The sequence below is a fragment of the Calonectris borealis genome, chromosome 2 (genome assembly GCF_964195595.1).
Source record: "Calonectris borealis chromosome 2, bCalBor7.hap1.2, whole genome shotgun sequence".
NCBI classification, from domain to species: domain Eukaryota; kingdom Metazoa; phylum Chordata; class Aves; order Procellariiformes; family Procellariidae; genus Calonectris; species Calonectris borealis.
The window spans coordinates 43,013,545-43,026,664 of record NC_134313.1 but is presented as its reverse complement, the minus strand read 5'-3'; the positions used below and the strand labels follow the sequence as shown (position 1 = coordinate 43,026,664).

The 13,120-nt window shown below is 40.6% G+C and overlaps 1 protein-coding gene across 2 annotated transcripts in view; it reads left to right on the top strand.

The window, feature by feature from the left end:
* The window catches only part of FAM110B (family with sequence similarity 110 member B), a 113,790-nt gene that overhangs the window by 3,171 nt on the left and 97,499 nt on the right, over nucleotides 1–13,120 (top strand). Inside the window, exon 2 of one of the 2 annotated variants that reach the window (XM_075141813.1) lies at nucleotides 2,508–2,583. The exons of the other annotated variant lie outside the window; for it this stretch is intronic. The gene's annotated coding sequence lies outside the window, so the exon portion shown is untranslated. The remainder of the gene's footprint in view (nucleotides 1–2,507; nucleotides 2,584–13,120) is intronic. 2 annotated transcript variants of the gene reach the window in all.

The window sequence follows — 13,120 nt, the reverse complement described above, 5'->3', positions numbered from 1 at the left end:
TTTTAGCAGGGCAAGTTCTGAGAAGTTAGAGGAACTAGTTTGAGGACCTCTAGGAGATAGAGGTTGGGGAAGAAAAAAAAAAAAGGGCTTGGACTGTCTTAAATGGAAGGTACAACAGCTGCTTGGAAACTGCATTTTAAGGAGGAGGAAAAGCTTGCCAAGTGGGGCTGCAGACCTTGCTGCGAGAATAAGATACTGTAAGTTACCGGAAAACCTGTAAGGAATGAAGTGAAGGAAGGGATTGATCATCAGAGAGCAGAAACTGCAGGGATAGCAAGTGAATTGCCAAAAGCTAGAGCATGAAGAAATTTAAGATGAAGAGGAAAAAAATAAAAAGAAGAGGAGAAGAGAACTTGGCTATGATGTTGTGAGGACCAGAGTATAGTTGAAAAATATGTCTAATGCTTCCAAAATTAGCAGTTATAACTAGTTTTAGATAGGGATGAGGATTTGAACATGGGAGAAAGATAGGGTGCCAAACAGAAATGACCAGAGTGAATGTCTTATGCCTGCTTCCAGATTTAACGCACTCAAACTAAGGAAGCAAAGGGTCTCTGCTTTAGGGGTCTGAAAGAGTTGGTGCAGGATGCTGGAGCCAGGTTAAAAAAAAAAAAAGGGGATTGGTTGTTATCTGTCAAGTTGAATGTAGCAGTTGTGATCACAATATAGCAAAAGAAGTATACTTGTATTTATTTTAAAAGGAGAAGAGAATAAAATCTTCACACATTTTCCTCTGGTCTTAATAGTATTCAACAATTTAGAACAAATTTGGAATGGAAAAAGTAATTAAGTATACAAAGATAAGTGGAAAACAGGATAAAATGCGTCATGGATTTGCCACAATTAGGTCATGGAAGACTAAAGTTGTATTATTTCTGGTTAAATACTGAGTGTCCCAGACAAAAAGAGCAGAAGGCTTTAGTTCAATGTGTGTACACCATGGCGCAACACCGAAAATGACTAAATTGGAAGTATGGGGCTTGGCTAAAGAATGGTGGGAGGGCAACCTGAAAGAGAAATTGTGACTGTCTGCATGAATAAAGGAATTACTGCTCTGGATCGGGGTTGGTCTTTGTAATTCACCGTACTGGCTGAGATAACTATGCAAAGGATGATTGCTGATGAGGCAAAGTTAGGAAACATAGTCAGCACCGAGTGGGGTTGGATTATTGCACAGGAAGAACCGAATGTCTGTGATGACTGAAGTAATAGGAATGAGAGGAAGTTAAATAGCTCTAAAAGCGAAGTTATCTACTGAGTGATTATTAACAACATATCTGCTATCAGTTGGCAGGTCATCCCTTAAAACAGGCCTGGAGGAAAAGGCCTGAATAGTCAAACGGGTGACTCTGATGGTGGGCATGAAATGAAAGCAAATGTGATCCTCAGCGAGAGCTCTTCAATGGAGATAGACAAGTTATTTTGCAAGGTGTCAGGGAGACTTCATGTTAAATACTGTACATAGTTCTGGTCACTTGTGTGCAGAAAATATTAAATTCTAGTGGAACATGTACAAGGATATCCAGGCTACAAGGATGATGGGGCGTGAACAGTCTGGAATTATACAGGAGACCAAAACTTAAGCTACGCTGCCTTTTGTAGCTTAGTAACGGCAGAGGGGGAGATAGCAGCTGCCTATGAATTCCCTCGGGCAAATTCTTGGAGAAGAGGAAGGGTCGTAAACTGAAGGCTCATCTGTAATTTTGGATTAAAAACTTGACATACAGGAGAATGATTTGATGACTTGTTGAATGAATGTTAGAATATTGTACACGGGGAAATCAAAATGAGTTTCCTAACTGTCAGATTTTGGATGCCCTCCCAGCTGTACTTCTCTTAAGTCCCAGTTTGTGTTTAAGTGTGCATGGGATTGATTGTTAAAGAAATGGGCAGTTCGGGTAACTCAAGTTACCATAACTTTTATGCTTCGATCTTGTCTCCTAATCAACAGAAATAGAAAACACTTCTGTGAAGGAGGTGTGGTGAGCAGAAATACTTATGTTTGTGAGTATGTGTTGTCCAGTCACTTGATGGTGAATGGGGTTTATAACATGTAAAACCCCCATCTATGGCGTTAGTAGCTGCTGCTTTTTCTTCTCTTTTAGTGTATAATGGAGTGGAATAAAGTATAACTCATAAAATATTAAAGATAACCACAAATTAATATGCGTGGGACAGAAAATGCATAAATGGACGTGCAGGCTGGAGGTCAGGATGGCTGGCTTGAACCCATAAATAAATAAAAGGATTATGCTTTCCTGTTGAGTGTGTGTGCATATCTATCCTCTGCCTGTTTTCATGCTCTCTGATCTTAGGAGCGCTCTGTGGCACTGGCTGCATCTTCTTGTTTGAGGACCATGCTCCTGGGAATAGGAATAGGGCGGCTTCACCTGGGAAGGGACTCGGGCAGAGCCTTGCACAGTAGGTGAAGTGCAGGACTGCTGAAGACCCAGGGTGGGGGCTCCCAGCCGGGAGGACAAGCGCTCATCTGTGGCTTCGTTTTGCAGGTGTAGTACCTGACCTAGGTGCTGGTGCTGAGCTATACAAAGGCCAACGCAAGCTAACCACTGGGAACAAATTGAGGTATGAGATATGCCAGTTCAGACACTTTCTTTAATAACTCTGTTGAAGACTTGTCTGGTATACACCGAAGAGGCGTATGCCTCACAGAAGGCATAATGATGGTGTATGTGGTTTGAAGGCTCCACCGTGTTGACTTAATTTGAGCTTTGCTATAGCATCAGGGTCTGTCCATTTATAAGCTCTCCTGTAGTTGGGCTTTGTATGCGCAGTCAAACTTCTGGAAGTTTCAAGATGACTCTTCAAAAAGGAAGAAGAATGGATGTCATCTGTGTGGACGTATCTTGAGAAGAATAATTAAAAAAGAAAGATGCTTTGAGTGTGTTTGTACATCAAAGCAAGATCGGTGTCTTGATACCGCTTTATGTCTGTTTGTTTTGAATTTATAAGGCAGGTGTCTAACTTCCTTAGAAATAATCCAGTCGCAAACTCCTTTCCAGCATAGTTTATTAAAAATCTGAACTATTAAATTTTAGGTGTTTGCTTTAAATGCATGTGTGTTTTTTCTTTAAAGAGGAGTTGCGTAATGAGCTCAGTGTGTCAGCATCCCCCATAGGAAATAAACGTGAAGAGATTGTGTTGAGCCATCAAAAGAATAATTTAACAATCCCGGGGAAAACTGAATTTATTGTCTTGGTAGCTTTTAGCATGTATTATTAGGCTATTCGCTTATTGTGATTTTTCATTTGCTCCTGTTGCTCTTTTATATGAGTGTTGGGTGTATCATTAAAAAAGACGAGACTAGGGCTATGCTTTGCATTTGTATAGCGTCTTTCACTTGACAGCCTGCAAGTTCCAAATATTAATGGATGACATGGAAAAGTTATTTCAGATTTACAAGGAAGAGATTCAACCTAAATTCAGTCTCTAGCAAATCGGAGAGCAGAGCACTTGTCTCCTGATGCTTTGCTGTGTTCTTTAAAAACAAAATCACTCAAATAATTTCCTGTTACAATTTGAGGTCTTGGAAAAGTCTGCATTAAGAAATGGGAGGAAATGCTTTAAGACTTTATTGGACAGGGAAGATAACAGCAGCATCCACTATTGTCTGCAGCTCAAGCAAGTGGAAAGGAATATCCTTCTTGTTAATAGGTCAAGGAACTGTGTGTTCATGGTGAGCATGGTCAGACTGGGGAGCAGAGAAATGGACTGGAGCAAGGAGCAAGTGATGTAAGAGATGGAAGTAAAACCTGAAACATGCACACGTGAAAGAATACAAGAGAGAAAATGTGATTGAGAAAACAAGAATTATGGAAATACTGTGAATGAACAAACTGGTGAACAGGAAAATGAAGGAGAAATGCTTATACATTCCACATGAACTTAGTATGCACATTAACTCGTGTCCAAATTAAATTGGAAAGCTCATGTTTTATTCATTGCTGTGATGTAAATGTGGGATATCTATTAGCTCGTTGGGGTTGCACTGTTTAGAAAAGCACATTTTGAATGAAGAGAGGTTACAGTGGGGAAGGAACAAAGCAGAACCTTAGAGCAAACTGCAGGAGAACCTTTTAGGTGTGAACATCTCTAAATTACATGGTGTCTTGCATAGTTCAAAAACAAAGCAAAGGAAGAGAGAAGAATTGTGGGCAGAAGAATGGGGAAAGAAAGGTTGTTCTGCAGCCTTCCAGTAGTTTAACTTTCAGATTTCCACGTGGTGTGTTTTTGTACAAATAGGAGCAGAAGGAGTGTCCTTCTGTTGTGAAAGAAACATTGGTAGCAGTGTCTTCCTCTTTGTCCAGTACCTCTACAGAGTATTAGACAAATCTATTTTAAGTTAACTACCCAAACTCATGAGTGGACCCAGACCTTTGGATTTGTAATGACCTTTGTACGTTGTCTTTCTCTATTTGACAAGTTAATCTGTGCGTGTTACCATTTGAGAGGTCAGGGAGCCACTAGAAGTGAAACTGTTTCTTGTGTGTGTATGTGCATATCTATACGCAGCTTATAATAGGGTGGAGGAGAATCATTTAACTAATGGTTGGGTAGCGCACTTTTGAGATGATGATGATAATACACATTTTATTTGTACTTTATATATATAAAAAATAATGCTGCTGTGATCTATTCGACAGAATGTTATTTCTCTTCCTGTCTACCAATGGTTTTAGACCTGTTTTTTAATCTCTTAATTAAAATAACATTTTTTCACTTTCCATGCATGCACTTACTTCAAGACTACATTTAGAAAAAATCAAATTTAATACTAACATTTGTAAATTAGTCATGTAAATACAAGTAGTTAAAATGTGAGAGTTCACTTGCATGTTGTATTTAATTGCAAGATTCTTATTATCTATGTTGTTTGGCCTTTCTGAGCTGTAATATTACTGAAGTATATTGCTGTTGAGTTCTCCCAGTGTGTTAGTTTTGGCTGTTGAATGATATTTGCAGCGAGTGACAATCCTGAATGAATTTAAATGCTAGGCAGTGTGAATGGGACTTCATGGATTGCTTTCGCTCTGTTTGGACAGAGGTTATTTTCTCAGTGAAGATCACTTCTGGCTGTCGGACTTCTCTCTGCATAATAAAACTTGATACAATATGTAGGGACTTACTGATAAATCAGTTAATTCCATTAATTAATATCTGCTAATCAGAAACTAGAATCCCAATTCTGCAACACATGAGATTTCTGCAATGTGTTTGTATAAATGCTTAGGGAACACTTGCACATGTGAAGGTCTGCTCACTCAGATTCCCTGCAAGACCTCCACACATGCTTTGCTGAAGGATTTCAGATGTTTTAATTAGTTTTTCCTTTTTTAGTTGTTATTGTGTTGTTCCCATCTTGCAATGTTTGCTGTGTGCATTCAGGGGGTTACTCCCGCTGTAATAAAGGGTCCTATTTCAGTAAATGAAATGTTGCATATTAGGTTAAGCTTCACAAGTTCTAGCTGAAGTGAATCTCCCAAATCTTTCTGTATTTAAAGCCACGCATTTCAGTGGTCGTCCCCCCCTCCCTCTTTCTTCCTGTTTGATAAACGGTGAGGGAAAGGAGAAACTGGCTTTAATGAAGCGGAGCATATAGGAATGCACAGTGTAAGCACTTGAATTTGGAGAGAAAATGTTGTTCTTCTCTGGTCTTTGCTATAGTGGTTTGAGGTGTTCACTTGTGACTATAATAAACAAAATTTATATATTTAGGAAAAAAAAATCTTACCTTGATTTCTTTTTTTTTCTGATGACCTTTTTATTATAGCAAGTTTGTGCTATCACAAAGTTTCTATTTTAGGAATGAGATCAGCTTTTTTTTTTCCCTGTTTAATTGAAAGATGATCAGTGTCATTTCTCTCTTCCTTCCTTCTCCATCCCCCTTAAAACAAAACAAAACCTTCAGTCCTTGAACAAAAGTGTCTTTGTTTTTACATTTGTTTTATGAAATCACTTAAATCCTTTGGGAAAAGCTTTCCTCTCACAGGAAGAGGGGGGGGAAAAAAAAAACACAACCCTCTTACAGCCAAAAACAGCAAGCCTGCTACCAGACATCACAATGTTTTGCTATCTGAATAGTAGCAGATTGCATAAGAGAAGCAATTTCTCATCTTAATGAATGAAAAAGTGCAATTGCAGAAATGCACACAAATAGACATATGGTTTTCACTCAGCAAATGTAAAATTAGTAGCATTCAGGACAAAAATTTGCTGCGTACCTTTCTTGGAGCTTATTTGGATGGTCACTGTTGGGAGTGGAACTTTAAATGGGATATTTCAAAGCTCTGCTGCTTTGAAATCAGGGAAAATCAGCTGCTCCTTTCTGGTATTTCTAGTTTTTGTTACAGTCGGCAGATGCGTGAATTACCCTTTTCTGATCTAGGAACCTGGCAACTGACAGCAAACATGAGCTAAATGAGAGAATGAACCATAAAGACCAAGAACTATGTAAAATATCACCCTGCTAATTTGTCTTCATGGGCTTTATTCAGAAAATATACTGAAGAACAGGAGTGCTGATGAGATAGAACAAAATTATTGCAGCATACTTTCTTCCAAATGTAATAAAAATGCAAAATCGAGTCAGTGGCCTACTATTCGTAATCACCTGTATTATTATGTGGGCTGGAGGGATCAAGGATGAAGGAAAATTGTCCAAGGAAATGCTGAATGTGAATGAAAAAATAAGAAGGCCTCCCTTAATGCCAGGAGGTAAGGGCTTATTTTCTGTAGAGTAGGAAATCAGATACTGGACTAAAACAGTTGTATAGGACCATCCTAGAGGACACCTTTGTAAGCATTATATGGAGAATTTGGAGTATGGTGGCCTCCCTGGGATCCAGTAGCACCTCACATAGCATCTCCTCACATCTCAGGCAGCTCTTGGACTTTGCTTGACGTTCCCTCTGTTTGTGCCCTGTGTTGCTGCTGTCTCCCTTCTGTCTCTGAAGCCCGTGCTGTGTGAACATTTACAGCATGTGCCGGGCTTCGGTGTGTTCGCAACCTGTGCAATCGCTGTAACTTTGATACTGTGCACTCATGACTTACGAGGAGCGGCTGAGGTCACTTCGTTTGTTCAGCTTGGATAAGAGGAGGCTGAGGGGTGACCTCATCACAGTCTACAACTTCCTCACGGGGGGCAGCGGAGGAGAGGTGCTGATCTCCTCTCTCTGGTGACCAGTGATAGGACACAAGGAGATGGTGTGAAGCTGTGTCAGGAGAAATTCAGGTTGGACATTAGGAAAAAGTTCTTCACTGAGAGGGTGGTCAGTCACTGGAACAGGCTTCCCAGGGAAGTGGTCACAGCACCAAGCCTCTCAGAGTTCAAGGAGCATCTGGACAACACTCCTAGTCATGGTTTAGTTTTGGATAATCCTGCAAGGAGCAGGGAGTTGGACTGAATGATCGTTATGGGTCCCTTCCACCTTGAGATATTCTATGATTCTATGAAACAGGTGTGTCCGCTTCGACTGGCTTGTCCACAGCGTGATGGTGAACCCGAATGTCACTTTCCGGACTTATTTTTATACCCTAACCTTGTAGGTACACCTGCTTGTCCTTCCGGTGCCTGGGACGGGATCTGTGCTCTTCTGGAGTAGCGTCCTTGCCACTTATAGAGAAGCATCTGCAGAGATGATTATATGGATGTTCACCTTATATTTGAAACATTTTTAAGTGCTCTTCAGGAAGACTAGACCAGAGAATTATAGGCTTTGGGGAGATAGAAGCTGAATTAACTCGTTCTTTGCTGGCTAATGTTTTCATTACTTGGCTTAAAATGGAATAGGCAAAAGCTGTAGGGAGAGGCCCTGTCCCCCAGCTATGTCGGGTTTAATAAAAGATAGGATTTCTCCTTCTAAACTCTTATTATCCAAGAACTCCTGTGAAGATATCAAATGATGCTGTTTAGATTGTTGCAATTAACTAATTTGATTTCCATATTACTTCTGGATGACTGTTACTGAAAAGACTTTTTATAAGGTGCCCTGCCCCAATATGAAATCGGATCCTCACACGCCACCTCCTGCATACATTTTACTGCATCGTGTGGGCTGCACTGCTCAGCCAGAGAGCAGAGAGGGATATTTGCCTCCTGTGCTATCCTTACGGTCAATACTAATCAAATGCTACTAATAACAGTAGGCTTGCTTTACTGCTAAATAGTAGGATATTATTATGTATTTTGGTCAAAGGGGATTGGTGGCACTGTGGAGTAGAAGAGCTGCCCACCCTATAGACCCATGCTTACTGTCCCAGTACCCTTCGTTCCCGTTTTGCTGTGGGGCCAAAACATTTTTCCTGAAAACTCTGTTTCCTTTAGGTGTTGCAGCGGAGGTGGGACGAGGTGGAGACCGGAGGAACAAAGAGTGGTATCAGAAAAGCCCTGGTAGTATTTGCACCTAATAATTGTGCTGTGGCTTAGGAGTGGACATGGTTAGCATTGCAGTGCTGCAGGCCAGTGGCATGTCACCCATTGCTGCGGTTTAAGCCTGAAGGAATTGCAAGGTGAGTGGGACAGGAAGGCAAGGAGGCAGTTTTTATTATGGCAGTTGTGATACAGATACTGTCTAATGCAAAGTTGGCTGCTGTGAGGTTCCAGTCTTTCTGCTACGTCTTTCCCATGCTTAGAACTTCCACTAATTGAAAGTTGAATTTCTAATGAGAAACAAAACCTGTTCCTTAATCAGTGTGATTTGCTTTCATGGAATACTTCATTCAACTTTGTGCAAATTGTGAAAGCCATGCAATATTTGAAAATAAAGTCAGCTGTTTTCATCGTTGAACCAGACTGAAGAGTGCTAGCAAACCCCTGTGAAGTCCTACTTCAATGAAGTGTAACTTGGTACCATAATATATCATAATAATACTGAATATACTGAAGCAATAAAATAGTTCTGCACTTAGTCCTTTTTACATTGCAATTCTGGAGTTGCAACAGTGGATTTACCATTGTTTCCTTAATACCTTTCTCTTCTTATTAGGCAGTATATAGAACACCGAACTTTTAAAGTCCACTTTAAGTGTTACTCTAATAACTGGTATGTTGGAGTGGAGAAGATATCCTCTTGTTCTTCTGTAGAGCAGTCACATGGATACAACCTTTTTTTCTTTATTTGAAGCTGTTTTGCAGAGTTACACAGAGTTGTGCAGATCTTCCTGGGCTGGGATTTTTCTAAAGTCAATGTCAGAACTTACTTTTTCATACTTGCAAAGGTTGCGGTCTCTGACAATGAGATATACCTCACTTTAGTTCTGTTTATCTTGTTCATCAAGTCAAACAGCTCTTACAATTATTATCCGTGATCAGCTAGCTCATTGGCATGACAATTAATCAAAGTATAAATGAGAATGTAAGAAACTCTGTGGTCACCGCCCTACAAACTTCACTGGCACCTCTAATGAGTGTCTCCAAGGATAAGGAAGAGGCACGGGTTGGTAAGGATATGGAGGAGGCAGTTACAGTGCTAGAGTATGGCTGGGTTAGTTCTGGCTGCTAGTCTTTGTACCTCTGAAGGCTTCTGAGAAAGAAGGGAGTGTGCCATTGGGTTGCTGTCCAGCGTCTCTTTTTTAATATTATCATGACTTTGATCACAGCTTCACAGCCTTTGGCAGCTTGAAGTGTAGGAGAACTTCTTTCCCCTGCTGAGAAGTTACAGAACCTACCTGCTTAATTGTTCTCAATTACATGATGGTTTTTGTTTTAACCGGTTCTTTTCTGAATTGGGAAGAAAAAGGATGTATTCTACATGGAAACCTGTGTACAGCTTTTTCAGATAATTTAAAAGCATGTTTCAAAACTGATCTGAACTATCTTGAATTATATAGTTGGTCTTCAGTCTGAGTATGTATGAAATGTACAGTGACATAAAATGAAGATATCTGGTTTATTATGTTGTCTGCTCGTAAAATACAACTAACTAGTCACAAGGGAAAATCCTTTTGGGGAGAAGATTCAAATTAAGTAGTGCCTCACTTTCTCAGTTATTACTTTTCTGTTGGCTTAAACTTTTTTCATTTAGAATTTTTTCTTCCTTCTAACAACCTCTAGGATATGTATTTAAACTAAGCATTAATGCTTCATTTTTGATGTCTGTACTTTTACCTTATGCTAATGTATGTAGATGAACAGGTCAGGACTTGACCTGTGTAATAAAAGTGCCTTAATTTACTCCTATGTACATTCCAGGGTGTGGGTATTTAAATAAAAAGGGGAAAAAAAGATGAGCTGGTGCCCGGTGCAGTAATTGTAGCTGGAGACTTGTGAAAGGAGTGCAGTTGTCAAAATAGCTGCCATCTGATGCCAGTTTTTTCTGACCCTGCTGTAAAGGCAGCTTGTAGAGACACATCAGCAGTGAGGCAGAGGCTGAGTGCATGCTTGGGGCAGGGTCTTTCTGCAGTCCTCCGTTCGGTTTTGATGGCAAGACACGTGTGTTGGAAGTGTCCTTGTGGTGGGGCATGCCTCGTGGCTGCGCTCCCCGATGCTCTTGAGAAGAGGCAGCCTCTGGAAAGCGCTGTGGCACCCCACTGTGCTGCAGGTCCGGGTTTCCCCACAGGAGCCCGTGGTACGTGGCCTGGTCTGCCATTCCCGTGGGATCAGGGCATGGCCGGCCTCTGGGTTGGATCACAGGGTCTACCTAGCCATCCCTCCTGGATCCTTTGGTGTCTCCTGTCTCTGGTTCTGTGAGAGATGCTCAATGGGGGAGCTACAGCTGACTTCAAGGGCTGATGTGCCAGGAGCCCAACTGTGCAGAGCACTCACAGGTCGCAGTCTAGGTTTTACATCATAGATAGAGAGAAAGTAGCAATCCCTTCACATAAAACACCAGGAGAATACACAAAACAACGTTCCCAGGAAAACGCATGTGTGTGAGGCAGGGAAAAGGAGTTGTCAGGGGAGCTTTGAGCTCTGGTTTATGACATGCACCACTGACCGTGGGACCTGCAGCATTCCTCAACATCCAAGAAACATTATGTGGATGTCTGCAGGTAATCTTGAGTCATCTTGGACACAAAAGACTGAATCCTCCTCCCTATCCCTTGGTATTTTTGCCATAACGCAATGGTGTCCACATGTGTACACGCACAAATAATATTCTTTGTTTAAAAGTCCTAACTGTTTCTTTAGGGACCTGATAAATTTTCTAGATGAGCTTTCCCTTTCTGCAGCTGGTTTGGAGCAAATCCGGGGAAACAGTTACAGTACATGGTCTGCATCCAAAGGAGAAGCGTTGCTCTTCTGAGGACCCTTAGCTACAGTAGGAACGTAGTCCTTAGCGGTGGGGCTGGGCTCAAACTCATCTCCTGCCCTGGGCCTTGAAGAGGTGGCCCACGATCCCTGAGCTACGGTGTTGCTCCCTAATGGCTTCTGAAGGGCACTGAACACGCTGGCAAGGCAGCGTCAGGTGGGCACCTGGTGAAATGTATTTCCCAGGCCCCACTCTTGGGTATCTCTTCTAAAATACCTCAAATACTTTTAATTTTCACTTAATGATTGTACTCTGAGTTGCTTTGTCTGGAAGTAGTTACTTCTTGTCAAGTTCTTGCTGGTGGTATAAGATAACTTGGCAACATCTATGAGAAAATGGTTATATGGGGAACAGGTTATTTTGAGATTTTGTCTTATCTGGAGAACTACCAAAAGCTGGGAAGTGCAAAATGCGTGTGGGTTCCCCCCCCCCAAAATTTCACACCGCTTTTCAAAATAAATTCTTCTGCCTTTAAGTGGGTGCGTCCTTGCTCAAAAGTAGTGATTCCCAAATGTTCGTATTTGAGCCAAGAATAAAATCTTTTTTTATGCAATCTCTTCAGAGCCTGCCTTTGAGAGAGAAAGAATTTAGTCTTCTTTTAGAGACTTTATTCTCTTTATAGAACATAATGAGTTTGCTTTTCAAAGGAAAAACTGAGAATTGCAGTGAAGATGCTCTGTTGCATTTTTGGCTTCATTTTATGCAGGATAAAGCTGTTTAGTATTTAATACAGTAAACTGTTTAAAAAGGATAAGTCATATAATTACCATGAACTTTTAAATAACCATTAGTATTAGTACTTGATTGTCAGTAACAGCACACTGTAATAATATTCAGAAATTAGCAGATAGAAAATAGCTCTCTGAGCCTTTCCTTTTACTAAGCTGAAAATCAAGGATGTGGCTTTATCCAGTGGGAAAATGGTTGCAGATACAGTCAGATTGTTTAAAGACTTTTTTTTTGCTTTTCTTTTTGTTTATCCCTATTTGCATATCTTAATTACGTAAAAGTCTTCAGTTTGGAAGCTGAAGTGCTATTTTATTTCTCCAGGTATCTTTTAGTATCAGCTCAGTGAGCGCCAGTTTTTAGGAGCTTGTTAACTTGATTGTGACAGTTTCTTCATAGCTCAAGTATGGCAGCTGATGTCTGACTGCTTTAAAATAATAATGAACACCATAAAATTCTTCATATACTTAGTAATGTGATCCTGTAGCTTCATTTCAAACAAACAAGCATGCATATGGTGTACATAAACAAATAAGTTAAGTTCTTTCTTGCTCTGTGATATCTGCTGGTGGACTGTAGCTGACTCTTCAGGCAAGAAAAGTACCTAGTGGTAGAATATGAAGTGGTGTTAAACCAGACCTGATGGCAATCAGCTTGTCATGTGTACTTGAGGGGGAAGGGTCAGAAAATAGCCTGCCAGTGTTTCCACTTCCCAGTGTTAAATTGTGGTTTTGTTGTCAGTGTTGGCTACAAATAAGGTAGGAGTTGAACCCAGTTTATGGATAAATCTCACCAAATTAAATAGAAGCAGCACCAAATGTAAACAAAATGTCTCTTGCTGCTTTGGTATTTAAACTTTTATGACAAAATGGCTTAGGAGTGAAAGCAGTAGTTTCAGTCTCAGTGGAAAATGGAGACTTCTCAAAGCTGCTGCATTGGAAAGTATATCATTCTCTGTGGTTCTCCTTTTTTATTGCACTCTATGCCAAACTTAGAATCACAGGATTTGGAAACCCCTCCCCATGCACTTCTTAATAGTGGAGCAATCTTTCCATGAAACAAAATGGGTCCATGGAGTTCTGAATGGCTGATGTTCATTTAGCTCCCAGGTGCACCAGAAGAGCTCC